General features: G+C 48.1%; 1 pseudogene; it reads right to left on the reverse strand.

Moving 5' to 3' along the window:
- Window positions 1–9,097: 9,097 nt before the first annotated feature.
- LOC119803254 lies at window positions 9,098–10,501 on the reverse strand (annotated as a pseudogene).
- Window positions 10,502–11,531: the final 1,030 nt, after the last annotated feature.

Here is an 11,531-nt window from a genome sequence, read left to right on the forward strand (position 1 = left end):
GGACAGTAGGCTACTGTTTAAAATAGTTTAGGATAGGGTAGGGTAGGGTAGGGTAGGGTAGGGTGGAAGAATAGAGTTTCCCTCACTGCAAAGATAGAATTTGAATGAAGAAGCTAAGGGAGTGCCCTTAAGCTCCTATCTATCCCAGTGTCCTCATCTGTCCAAATGCAGTCAAGATCCTTGTAGGTTGCAGATACTGAATGAAATATTGAGTATGGTGCTAGCATCATACCCCACCCCAGGAGGTCTCAGCGAGCGCTCTTCTCTACCCTCTTCCTTTCCACCTTGGGTCTCTAAGCATCTTTTTGTCCACTTTAATCCAGGTGGCTATTTCATGCTTTCATTCCTGTTCCCTGTGTCCTGCAGCCCCACACTGACAGTTCCAGAATCTTCCTGTTTGATAGTCTTTCAAACACCAGTCCTCTCAGTGCATTGCGACTAACAACATCCTTAATGGCGAGCCTTTATCAGCAGATCCGATTAGAACCCAAGTGCAGGAACTAAACCATAAAAGCTCTCAGAAATGTCTTGGTGAATAGGCAGAATGATAACACCCCCATTTTACTGTGTCTTTACAAATGACCTAATAGACTTGCAAAAACATAGTGGACTTCGGTAGACTTGAGTATTGATTTCAGGAGCTGCTGTTTTTACCAAAGTCTAAGGATGCTCAAGCCACTCATACAGAAAAATGAAGTTTTCACATAAGCTCCACACAGGCCCCTGCATCCTGTAAGTCACCTCCATGAATCCCAGTGCCTAACACAACGGGAATGCAGCACAGGGAGTTAATATGCTGTGTTCTTTAGGGAATAGCAAAGGGAAACTTGCACAGGTTCAGCTACGGGCACAGTTATTTGGAGTCTGAATTTGGTTGTTTCTACAGACGTAGAACCCTACATGCAAACGGATGAGTGTATATCCACACATTCACATGTCCTAAAACATGGACCCCAATTTACTGTTCTGTGACTTGCATCTCTTACCATGATTCTTGAATGTTTGTGGGCTACCATCAGTGCCGAGACATGCTTTCATTTTGTGTAATAAATAAACTAAGAAATAGCAAACATTTCTTATTAAATCATGACAATGCACTTCACTTTTAATTTCTTTACGTTGTGTGTGTGTGCGCGCGCGCGCGCGCGCAAGCGGGAGAGCACGCATGCACTGGAGAATAAAGCCAGAGTAGCTCATACATGCCCAGCGTTTACTCTGCCCCAGACTTATATTTACAACCCTTAGAATCAGTTTTATCTTGTTTTTTTTGGGGGGGGGGGGAGTTTGGTTTTTTTGTTTGTTTGTTTTTGGTTTTGTTTCAGATAAGGTCTCTCTATGTAGCCCTGGCTACATAGCACCAGGAGCTACAAGACAGGACCGAAATGATCAAGAAGACCAAAGTGTCTCCTTAAGTAGACACTTTTTTGGAGAGGTTGACATACACTTTCAGGATAAAACTGGAGGCCACGAGGACCTGAATTCGAGCCTCCACGCCCACATAGACAACAGACGTGGTGGGTGCTTGTGATCCTAGAGATGGGGAAACAGGGGCAGGCAGATCCTCTAGGCTTGCTTGCCTGTCAGCTTATCCTACTTGGCTAGTTCCAGGCCAGTAACTCTGTCTCAAGAGAACAAGGCAAACGGCTCCTGAGGAATGACACACTGGTCTCTACACACAGGACATCATCCAGGACGGGGGTCAAAGGTCTTGTACAGGGGACCCCCACTTCGCAGGAAATCTGTAGCTATTGGCTATTTCCCAGAAGGGATCAAGTGCCCACTGGGTTCCTGAGTCTGACCCCTGTTCTCTGTAACAGCAAAGCCTCCTTCCATACCAGTGTGTATCACTCTACATAGAACAAGTTCATAGACTAACTGTGAACTTTCTCTGCTGTCTGCAGAGACAAAGCACTGAGGGACAGGCCCGTGTCCTCTCTTTTTCTGATTAAGCGTTCTGTACGCGGCTCCTCGTGCATGCTAGAACCCAGCACATAGAAGTGATATCCATAAGCACAGCTGTCCTTCGTCCGTGGCTGAGCACTGGAGCCAAGGGCCTGCTGGGGGGCTGTTTTCTCCTGACTCCACATTCAAAGCCTTTGACGTGGGTCCTGGTATTATCTTCCTTTCGCAGATGGAGAAGCTGATCGGCCAACAAGAGGGCTCGGTGGGTAGAGACACTTGCCACCGATCTCTGGAACCCATATGGGGGAAGGAAAGAGCTGACTCCAAGTTGTCCTCTGACCTCCACACGTGAACTGTGGCATATGAATACACACACACACACACACACACACACATTCTGTTTGTGTGTTTGTTGTAGATAAGTCTAGTGACCTACTGGCTCCTAGTCCTCCCACGTGCCAGGCTACAGCTCTCTGGGCCAGATTCCTGGCTTTCTTATCACTACCTTGTGATTCCCTCTCCCACTCTCCCTCCCCTTCCTCTCCCTCCCCGCTCACTTTCACTGAGATAAATAAACAGCCTGTGGACAGACCACAGCAGAGAGCTGGAGGCACTTGCCCAAGGTATGGCGGGGTGGAGGGGAGAAAGGTGTCACATTGAACCCTTAGCCTGTCCTGAAGCGCCAGATCTGACGCACCTCCCTCAAAGTCCACAAAATCTTCCCCCATCAGCCAGGAACCCAGTCAGGCGGCACATTCTGCAATAGTAAAAGAGGGAAGACAGAGTAATTTCCAGAAACCAAGGCAATGGAATGAGGCTCAGGGCTCCAGGAAGACAGGCACATATCTGGGCACCTTGAATCAGGCCCTCGGGCTTTTCAGCCTTCACTCCGGCAATCTTTTCTCCGAGAGGAAGAAGGCTGGGATTGCCGCTGTCAGAGAACGGCAGCGTGAGCTGGCACTTACTGGCTGTAATTTACTAGTTTAACTAATGCCTGCACACACCCCATTATCTGAGAGCCTGGATAAAGCCTGGTGTCTGTAGACCCATGGGCTGGGGTTTATCAACACCAACAGACAGGATCGCTTCCAGCAGGAATGGCTTCCATCTTTCCTCTGTAGGTTTCCTTGTGTCTGGGTAAAGATAACAAGTAAATCTACCCCGCGGTGCTAGTGTGAAGCCTGGGTGAAATATTACGTGAAAAACACTTAGCCCAGTGGCTGGTATGTGCTGTTCATGTTGTCAGCTATCGGCCGTGTCCCGTTCACACAGACAGAAGCATTAGTGTGGAAGACTGAGAGGAGATGTGGTTGTGTCTACAGGCATGATAAAAGAGAGGAAGGAAGATGGCAGAGAAGGCTTCCTTCGCCCTCAGTTCCCCAGTCTGGTTGGGTACTCACTCAGGGAAGAGATGATCCAGAAGAAGCCAATGGGGGCAGGAGGAGGCTGATGCTGCTACAGGACCCAGTGGCAAACAGAATTTGAAGTTGGGGTAGATTTTTGTAGATTTTATTGAGCTATACATTTTTCTTTGTTTCTCTCCCCTCTCCCATGATCCCCACGCTCCCAATTTGCTCAGGAGATCTTGTCCTTTTCTACTTCCCATGTAGATTAGATCTATGTATGTCTCTCTTACGGTCCTCATTGTTGTCTAGGTTCCCTGGGATTGTGAATTGTAGGCTGGTTTTCTTTGCTTTATGTCTAAGCCGGGCGGTGGTGGCGCACGCCTTTAATCCCAGCACTCGGGAGGCAGAGGCAGGCGGATCTCTGTGAGTTCGAGACCAGCCTGGTCTACAAGAGCTAGTTCCAGGACAGGCTCCAAAGCTACAGAGAAACCCTGTCTCGAAAAAACCAAAAAAAAAAAAAAAAAAAAAAAAAAAAAAAAACATAGTGGACTTCGGTAGACTTGAGTATTGATTTCAGGAGCTGCTGTTTTTACCAAAGTCTAAGGATGCTCAAGCCACTCATACAGAAAAATGAAGTTTTCACATAAGCTCCACACAGGCCCCTGCATCCTGTAAGTCACCTCCATGAATCCCAGTGCCTAACACAACGGGAATGCAGCACAGGGAGTTAATATGCTGTGTTCTTTAGGGAATAGCAAAGGGAAACTTGCACAGGTTCAGCTACGGGCACAGTTATTTGGAGTCTGAATTTGGTTGTTTCTACAGACGTAGAACCCTACATGCAAACGGATGAGTGTATATCCACACATTCACATGTCCTAAAACATGGACCCCAATTTACTGTTCTGTGACTTGCATCTCTTACCATGATTCTTGAATGTTTGTGGGCTACCATCAGTGCCGAGACATGCTTTCATTTTGTGTAATAAATAAACTAAGAAATAGCAAACATTTCTTATTAAATCATGACAATGCACTTCACTTTTAATTTCTTTACGTTGTGTGTGTGTGCGCGCGCGCGCGCGCGCAAGCGGGAGAGCACGCATGCACTGGAGAATAAAGCCAGAGTAGCTCATACATGCCCAGCGTTTACTCTGCCCCAGACTTATATTTACAACCCTTAGAATCAGTTTTATCTTGTTTTTTTTGGGGGGGGGGGAGTTTGGTTTTTTTGTTTGTTTGTTTTTGGTTTTGTTTCAGATAAGGTCTCTCTATGTAGCCCTGGCTACATAGCACCAGGAGCTACAAGACAGGACCGAAATGATCAAGAAGACCAAAGTGTCTCCTTAAGTAGACACTTTTTTGGAGAGGTTGACATACACTTTCAGGATAAAACTGGAGGCCACGAGGACCTGAATTCGAGCCTCCACGCCCACATAGACAACAGACGTGGTGGGTGCTTGTGATCCTAGAGATGGGGAAACAGGGGCAGGCAGATCCTCTAGGCTTGCTTGCCTGTCAGCTTATCCTACTTGGCTAGTTCCAGGCCAGTAACTCTGTCTCAAGAGAACAAGGCAAACGGCTCCTGAGGAATGACACACTGGTCTCTACACACAGGACATCATCCAGGACGGGGGTCAAAGGTCTTGTACAGGGGACCCCCACTTCGCAGGAAATCTGTAGCTATTGGCTATTTCCCAGAAGGGATCAAGTGCCCACTGGGTTCCTGAGTCTGACCCCTGTTCTCTGTAACAGCAAAGCCTCCTTCCATACCAGTGTGTATCACTCTACATAGAACAAGTTCATAGACTAACTGTGAACTTTCTCTGCTGTCTGCAGAGACAAAGCACTGAGGGACAGGCCCGTGTCCTCTCTTTTTCTGATTAAGCGTTCTGTACGCGGCTCCTCGTGCATGCTAGAACCCAGCACATAGAAGTGATATCCATAAGCACAGCTGTCCTTCGTCCGTGGCTGAGCACTGGAGCCAAGGGCCTGCTGGGGGGCTGTTTTCTCCTGACTCCACATTCAAAGCCTTTGACGTGGGTCCTGGTATTATCTTCCTTTCGCAGATGGAGAAGCTGATCGGCCAACAAGAGGGCTCGGTGGGTAGAGACACTTGCCACCGATCTCTGGAACCCATATGGGGGAAGGAAAGAGCTGACTCCAAGTTGTCCTCTGACCTCCACACGTGAACTGTGGCATATGAATACACACACACACACACACACACACACATTCTGTTTGTGTGTTTGTTGTAGATAAGTCTAGTGACCTACTGGCTCCTAGTCCTCCCACGTGCCAGGCTACAGCTCTCTGGGCCAGATTCCTGGCTTTCTTATCACTACCTTGTGATTCCCTCTCCCACTCTCCCTCCCCTTCCTCTCCCTCCCCGCTCACTTTCACTGAGATAAATAAACAGCCTGTGGACAGACCACAGCAGAGAGCTGGAGGCACTTGCCCAAGGTATGGCGGGGGTGGAGGGGAGAAAGGTGTCACATTGAACCCTTAGCCTGTCCTGAAGCGCCAGATCTGACGCACCTCCCTCAAAGTCCACAAAATCTTCCCCCATCAGCCAGGAACCCAGTCAGGCGGCACATTCTGCAATAGTAAAAGAGGGAAGACAGAGTAATTTCCAGAAACCAAGGCAATGGAATGAGGCTCAGGGCTCCAGGAAGACAGGCACATATCTGGGCACCTTGAATCAGGCCCTCGGGCTTTTCAGCCTTCACTCCGGCAATCTTTTCTCCGAGAGGAAGAAGGCTGGGATTGCCGCTGTCAGAGAACGGCAGCGTGAGCTGGCACTTACTGGCTGTAATTTACTAGTTTAACTAATGCCTGCACACACCCCATTATCTGAGAGCCTGGATAAAGCCTGGTGTCTGTAGACCCATGGGCTGGGGTTTATCAACACCAACAGACAGGATCGCTTCCAGCAGGAATGGCTTCCATCTTTCCTCTGTAGGTTTCCTTGTGTCTGGGTAAAGATAACAAGTAAATCTACCCCGCGGTGCTAGTGTGAAGCCTGGGTGAAATATTACGTGAAAAACACTTAGCCCAGTGGCTGGTATGTGCTGTTCATGTTGTCAGCTATCGGCCGTGTCCCGTTCACACAGACAGAAGCATTAGTGTGGAAGACTGAGAGGAGATGTGGTTGTGTCTACAGGCATGATAAAAGAGAGGAAGGAAGATGGCAGAGAAGGCTTCCTTCGCCCTCAGTTCCCCAGTCTGGTTGGGTACTCACTCAGGGAAGAGATGATCCAGAAGAAGCCAATGGGGGCAGGAGGAGGCTGATGCTGCTACAGGACCCAGTGGCAAACAGAATTTGAAGTTGGGGTAGATTTTTGTAGATTTTATTGAGCTATACATTTTTCTTTGTTTCTCTCCCCTCTCCCATGATCCCCACGCTCCCAATTTGCTCAGGAGATCTTGTCCTTTTCTACTTCCCATGTAGATTAGATCTATGTATGTCTCTCTTACGGTCCTCATTGTTGTCTAGGTTCCCTGGGATTGTGAATTGTAGGCTGGTTTTCTTTGCTTTATGTCTAAAAGCCACTTATGAGTGAGTACGTATGATATTTGTCTTTCTGGATCTGGGTTACCTCACTCAATATGATGTTTTCTAGATCCATCTAATGCTTGCAAATTTCAAGATGTCATTTTTTTCTGCTGTGTAGTACTCCATTATGTACATGTACCACATTTTCCTTATCCATTCTTCAGTCGAAGAGCATTTAGGTTGTTTCCAGGTTCTGACTATGACAAACAATGCTGCTCTGAATGTAGTTGAGCGCAAGTCCTTGTCGTACGATTGAGGCAGCCTACAGAATGGAAAAAGATCTCCACCAACCCCACATCGGACTGATCGGGCTGATATCCAAAATATGCAAAGAACTCAAGAAATTGGTCATCAAAAGAACAAATAATCCAATAAAGAAATAGAGTGCAGACCTAAACAGAATTCTCAATAGAGGACTCTAAAATGGCTGAATGACAGACACTTAAGGAAATGTTCAACATCCTTAGCCATCAGAGAAATGCAAATCAAAACAACTCTGAGATTCCTGTAAGAATGGCCAAGATCAAAAACACTGATGACAACTTATGCTGGAGAGGTTGTGGGGTAAGGGGAACACTCCTCCATTGCTGGTGGGATTGCAAATTGGTACAGCCTCTTTGGAAATCAGTATGGCAATTTCTCAGAAAATTAGAAAACAATCTTCCTCAAGACCCAGCAATACTACTTATGGGTATATACCCAAGGGTTAGGTTTTTTTTTTTTTTTTTAAAACAAAACAAAACAAAACAAAACAAAACAAAAAAAAAAAAAAACAACAAAAAACTCTGCAACTATAAATTAGCTCCCTTCCTGGAGCAGCCAGAAGTAATAGCTCTGCCCTAAACAATGGCGGTGTTGGCAAAAATGAGAAAATTGCCAGTAGATGAACAGGCGCTGGCCAAGAGAAAGAGGTGCTAAAGCAGAAAACAGGGTTCAAAGAGACACCGTTGCAGCGTGAGAATCCCCAGGCACAATCAGGACATGGGGTGGAGCCTGGCAAGGGTCAGGCAGAGGGAAGTCGTGGAAGTGATGGGTATGGGGACTCTTTTGGTGAACTCTGGGTTATGCATATCAAAGGACACTTACAACCACATGTAAAAGCGTCGTGACCCAGGTGTCCCCCGTGCTTGGAACGCCAGGAAACTTTCCTCAAAGAGCGGTACAAGTGTTCTGGATAAGTCATAACACTCAGGAGCCTTGATCAGCATCACAGGCTTGTGCTCTGTGTGTGAGGCGCGATTCCATCCAAGCGGGGGAAAGTCACAGGATTGCAACGTTACCTTTCTACAGCCAGGGTGGACGCCCAACGTTTAAGGCCTGAGAAACGATGGAATTCAGCAAGGGCATTTTGACAGCTCTGAAATTTATGTCTGACCCGAGTGAGATAGCGCCCCTCATGTTTAAACAGTTTCGGTCAGAGGAGAAAAATGTAAAATAGGTCCCCTAGCTGTGGAGGCCCTGGTCCTTCCTTTTATGGCGCTTTAGTACATAATTAGAGTTGGCTTCGTGTAAACTACCAGCACATCCAGACTTTTAACAGCCTCATGGATGTCAAGAGAGAAAATAAATAGCCCCCTGTTTGTACTTCAGACGGTGGGGGGATTATTGAGATAAACAGCTTGGGCGAAGCAGGTGTGACTTCTTGGGGCTTAACGTGATGGATTCGCCAGTGGCAGCTGGTGCTGATAGCGCAAAACTGTTGACGGAAGAAAAACACAGTGAAGAATCTGACAGTCGAGTAAGTGCCGGAGCCAAGCAGGGCCAGACTGTGGACTGAGAAGCACACAGACTTCCAGTGTTTGGGAGGTGGCAGAAAAGAGAGTCCGGATGCACAGACGCTGGAGAGGCTGTGGGCAGAGCAGGTAGAGTCTGGGGTCTCAGGGACGGCAACAGCGAGCTTGGAAAAGTCTCAGAACCACCTAAGGCTTCAGAATGGGATTCCAGATCTCTCAGGCCTGGAGCCGGCACCAAGCCCCTAGTCCCCGGTTAGCCCTGGGAGAATGAGCGGGAATAGCCAGCACAGTAATAAAGCCAGAGTGTTTTCTCCGATCCGTCTCCTCTTTGCCAACTGAAGGACCCCGTATTCTGGGAGACGAATGGAGTCAGAGTCCCTGAATCACGGACCAGACACAGCGGCGGTGTGAAAACGAGATGTGACCGGCGATATCGCTGTATTGTGGGAGCTTGCTTGTTACAGCGTGTAGCACTATCCCACTTACTACACCTAATCCTTAGACCTTAATTTTGATATCCCCACCTCACAGAGGGTCCCCCAAACTATGTTAGAAGCCCCTCATATTGCTCCCAGATGCCCATGTTTTGATTGCTCGGTAACGCCCACCATTCTATTCTGTATTTTCATCCGCTCTTTCTCCATGGGATGGATGTTTTCAGGGTTAAGACTGTTTCCCTTGGGCTGAGCTCTGTCTATGATGTGCCACACTGTGGAAGAGGTGCAGGAACATTTCTTCGGCTTTTTGCCAAAGGATTCCGGGGTTTGTCTTCCAGCCAGCCTAGCCGGTTTTCCCTGTAGTTTCTAGAGCCTGTCCTGTAACTAGCTCTTGTAGACCAGGCTGGCCTCGAACTCAGAAATCCGCCTGCCTCTGCCTCCCGAGTGCTGGGATTAAAGGCGTGCGCCACCACCGCTCCGCAGTTTTTTTTTTTTCCCCAAGGATTCTCAAATCACGCTTTATTGGAGCCTCTTGGTTGAAGCAAGAGCAGGAAGCGAGGGGCCCCGAGGACTGAGCGGTAGCTGTTTATATAGGGGGAATGGACACGGGTCGTGCCTGCGGGAGGTTCTGTCTAGAGCCTTGCCTAATATGGAGGTGTTTACTCGCCGCTGCAGGGGCTCGGCACCATCTTATGATGGTGGCCAGCAAATCGGCTCCCTGCACCCATGGGTGAAAGAGGTCATCTCTATGCCTTTTGCCGACTCCTAGCTATCTCTTAGTAATCAGTCACAGCTCTGGACAGGGATGAGGAGTAGGGTGGCTTCAAAAATAATACAGGCTCCTGCACAAACTTTGTCTTCTTCAACTCAGGAAACAGAACTAGTTTAATAGAATAGTTTAATTTAATAGAGAGAGGAGGGTAGCTCAGGGAATGGAGGGAGAGGGATGTCTGGAATTGGGGTGAAGGGTTTGACCTCCCCTGGTGCTATCCCCCAGCACCTCTGTTCTTACAGGAAAGGGGCAGCCTGCACACCTGAGAGCAGGTCTGGGACTGTCATACACTCCAGGCAGGAGGCAGGAGGCTGGAGGCTGGAGGCTGGAGGCTGGAGGCAGCTACGTGCACGGCCTCCTAGCTTTTCTGCCAGGGAGCAGCGGTCTTTGAACCCCTCCTATCAGTTTGTTTTTAACTCATGCTTGATTCCTGTCAGTTTCTTCTTGGTGGCATCCTTGGAGCTGGCATAGACCATTTCATTCTTAAGGTGTGCACTCTCAGGGGTCTATAAGATGAACTTCCTGTCGTCCTTGCTCTCCTTGGTCTCATAGATAGCATCGAAGAGAACACAGCAACAGTCCTTGTCTGGCAGTATCTTGACAAAAATGGTGTAGGGGTCATTCACAGTACACCTCACAACTCCTACCGGGATCTCTTTGTCATCCTCCAGGATGATGTTCTTGTCTTCACTCAAGAAGAAGATCCCCACCTTGTATTTCTTCACTTCTGGAATTGAGCACTTGCACATTTTCATGTCGTTGAACACCTGGGTGACACGGTCAGATACAGCCTCAGCAGGGGCCTTGGGGAGCTTTGGTGCTGGGCAGTCACAGTCACTGACACCACAACATGGTCACCAACAAGAACTCAAGTCAGCAACTTAACAAGTTCACTTTCAATGTGTCGTCTTCCTTCCTGAACCGTCTACTGGTCGTCACGAGACTGACAATTCTTCAAACCAGTCCGCCGTTTACAGCACCTCCTCTCTCCAGTTTTTTTTTTTTTTAATTGACTAATTTACAGAGGAAAGCCCAGCTTGGGCAGCTGCTCCTGAAACTGGCCTATGTCACCCTACTGTGGTGTCCGTACTACTACGTGTACTACGATCCTGTAGCGCCTATACTATGTGTACTACGGTACTATGCCCACACTGCCCCTGCTACAGGATGTTTGAGAGCAGGGAAAGGGGCCTGGAGATTTAAACACACACTCACAGAGACAGTGAGACAGAGACACAGGTCATCCTTGAATTCCCCAAGAATGCCCCCTTTATGGTGTCCAGGGGCAGCTTATATAGGGATCCTTAACTGATAGCCATGCCCCAGACAAACCCACCAGAAACCACTCCCTGCAATCAGGAACTCCTGAGGGTCTCGTGCTCAGAGCAGCTGCAAACACAGGAAAACAAGTTGTTTTGCTCAGAGCAGCTGCAAGCATAACAAGGTGTTTATAGGAAATTCAGGGTCTGGGGGTCCACAGCCCCCAACACCCATCTATTCCTCTTTGCCTACACTTAGGGCTTGAATCGGTTCATGTGTTTGAACACCTGGTCCCCAGATAGTGGCCCTGTTTGCAGAGGTTGTGTAACATTTTAGGCACCCAATCTATCTTGCAGACATAGGTGGACCCTAGGCTAATCTATTAGCTCTATAGCTAATACTGTGCCTACTTCTGGTCCAAGTTTCCTGCTTCCTGTATGCCACTGTGATATAACCAGTCCTCACCTTAATCCTCCATCACCAAGAAGCAAGCCAATCCACCATGCCGCCCCTGCACGGCAGTCT

Source organism: Arvicola amphibius, chromosome 17, assembly GCF_903992535.2.
Source record: "Arvicola amphibius chromosome 17, mArvAmp1.2, whole genome shotgun sequence".
Taxonomy (NCBI): domain Eukaryota; kingdom Metazoa; phylum Chordata; class Mammalia; order Rodentia; family Cricetidae; genus Arvicola; species Arvicola amphibius.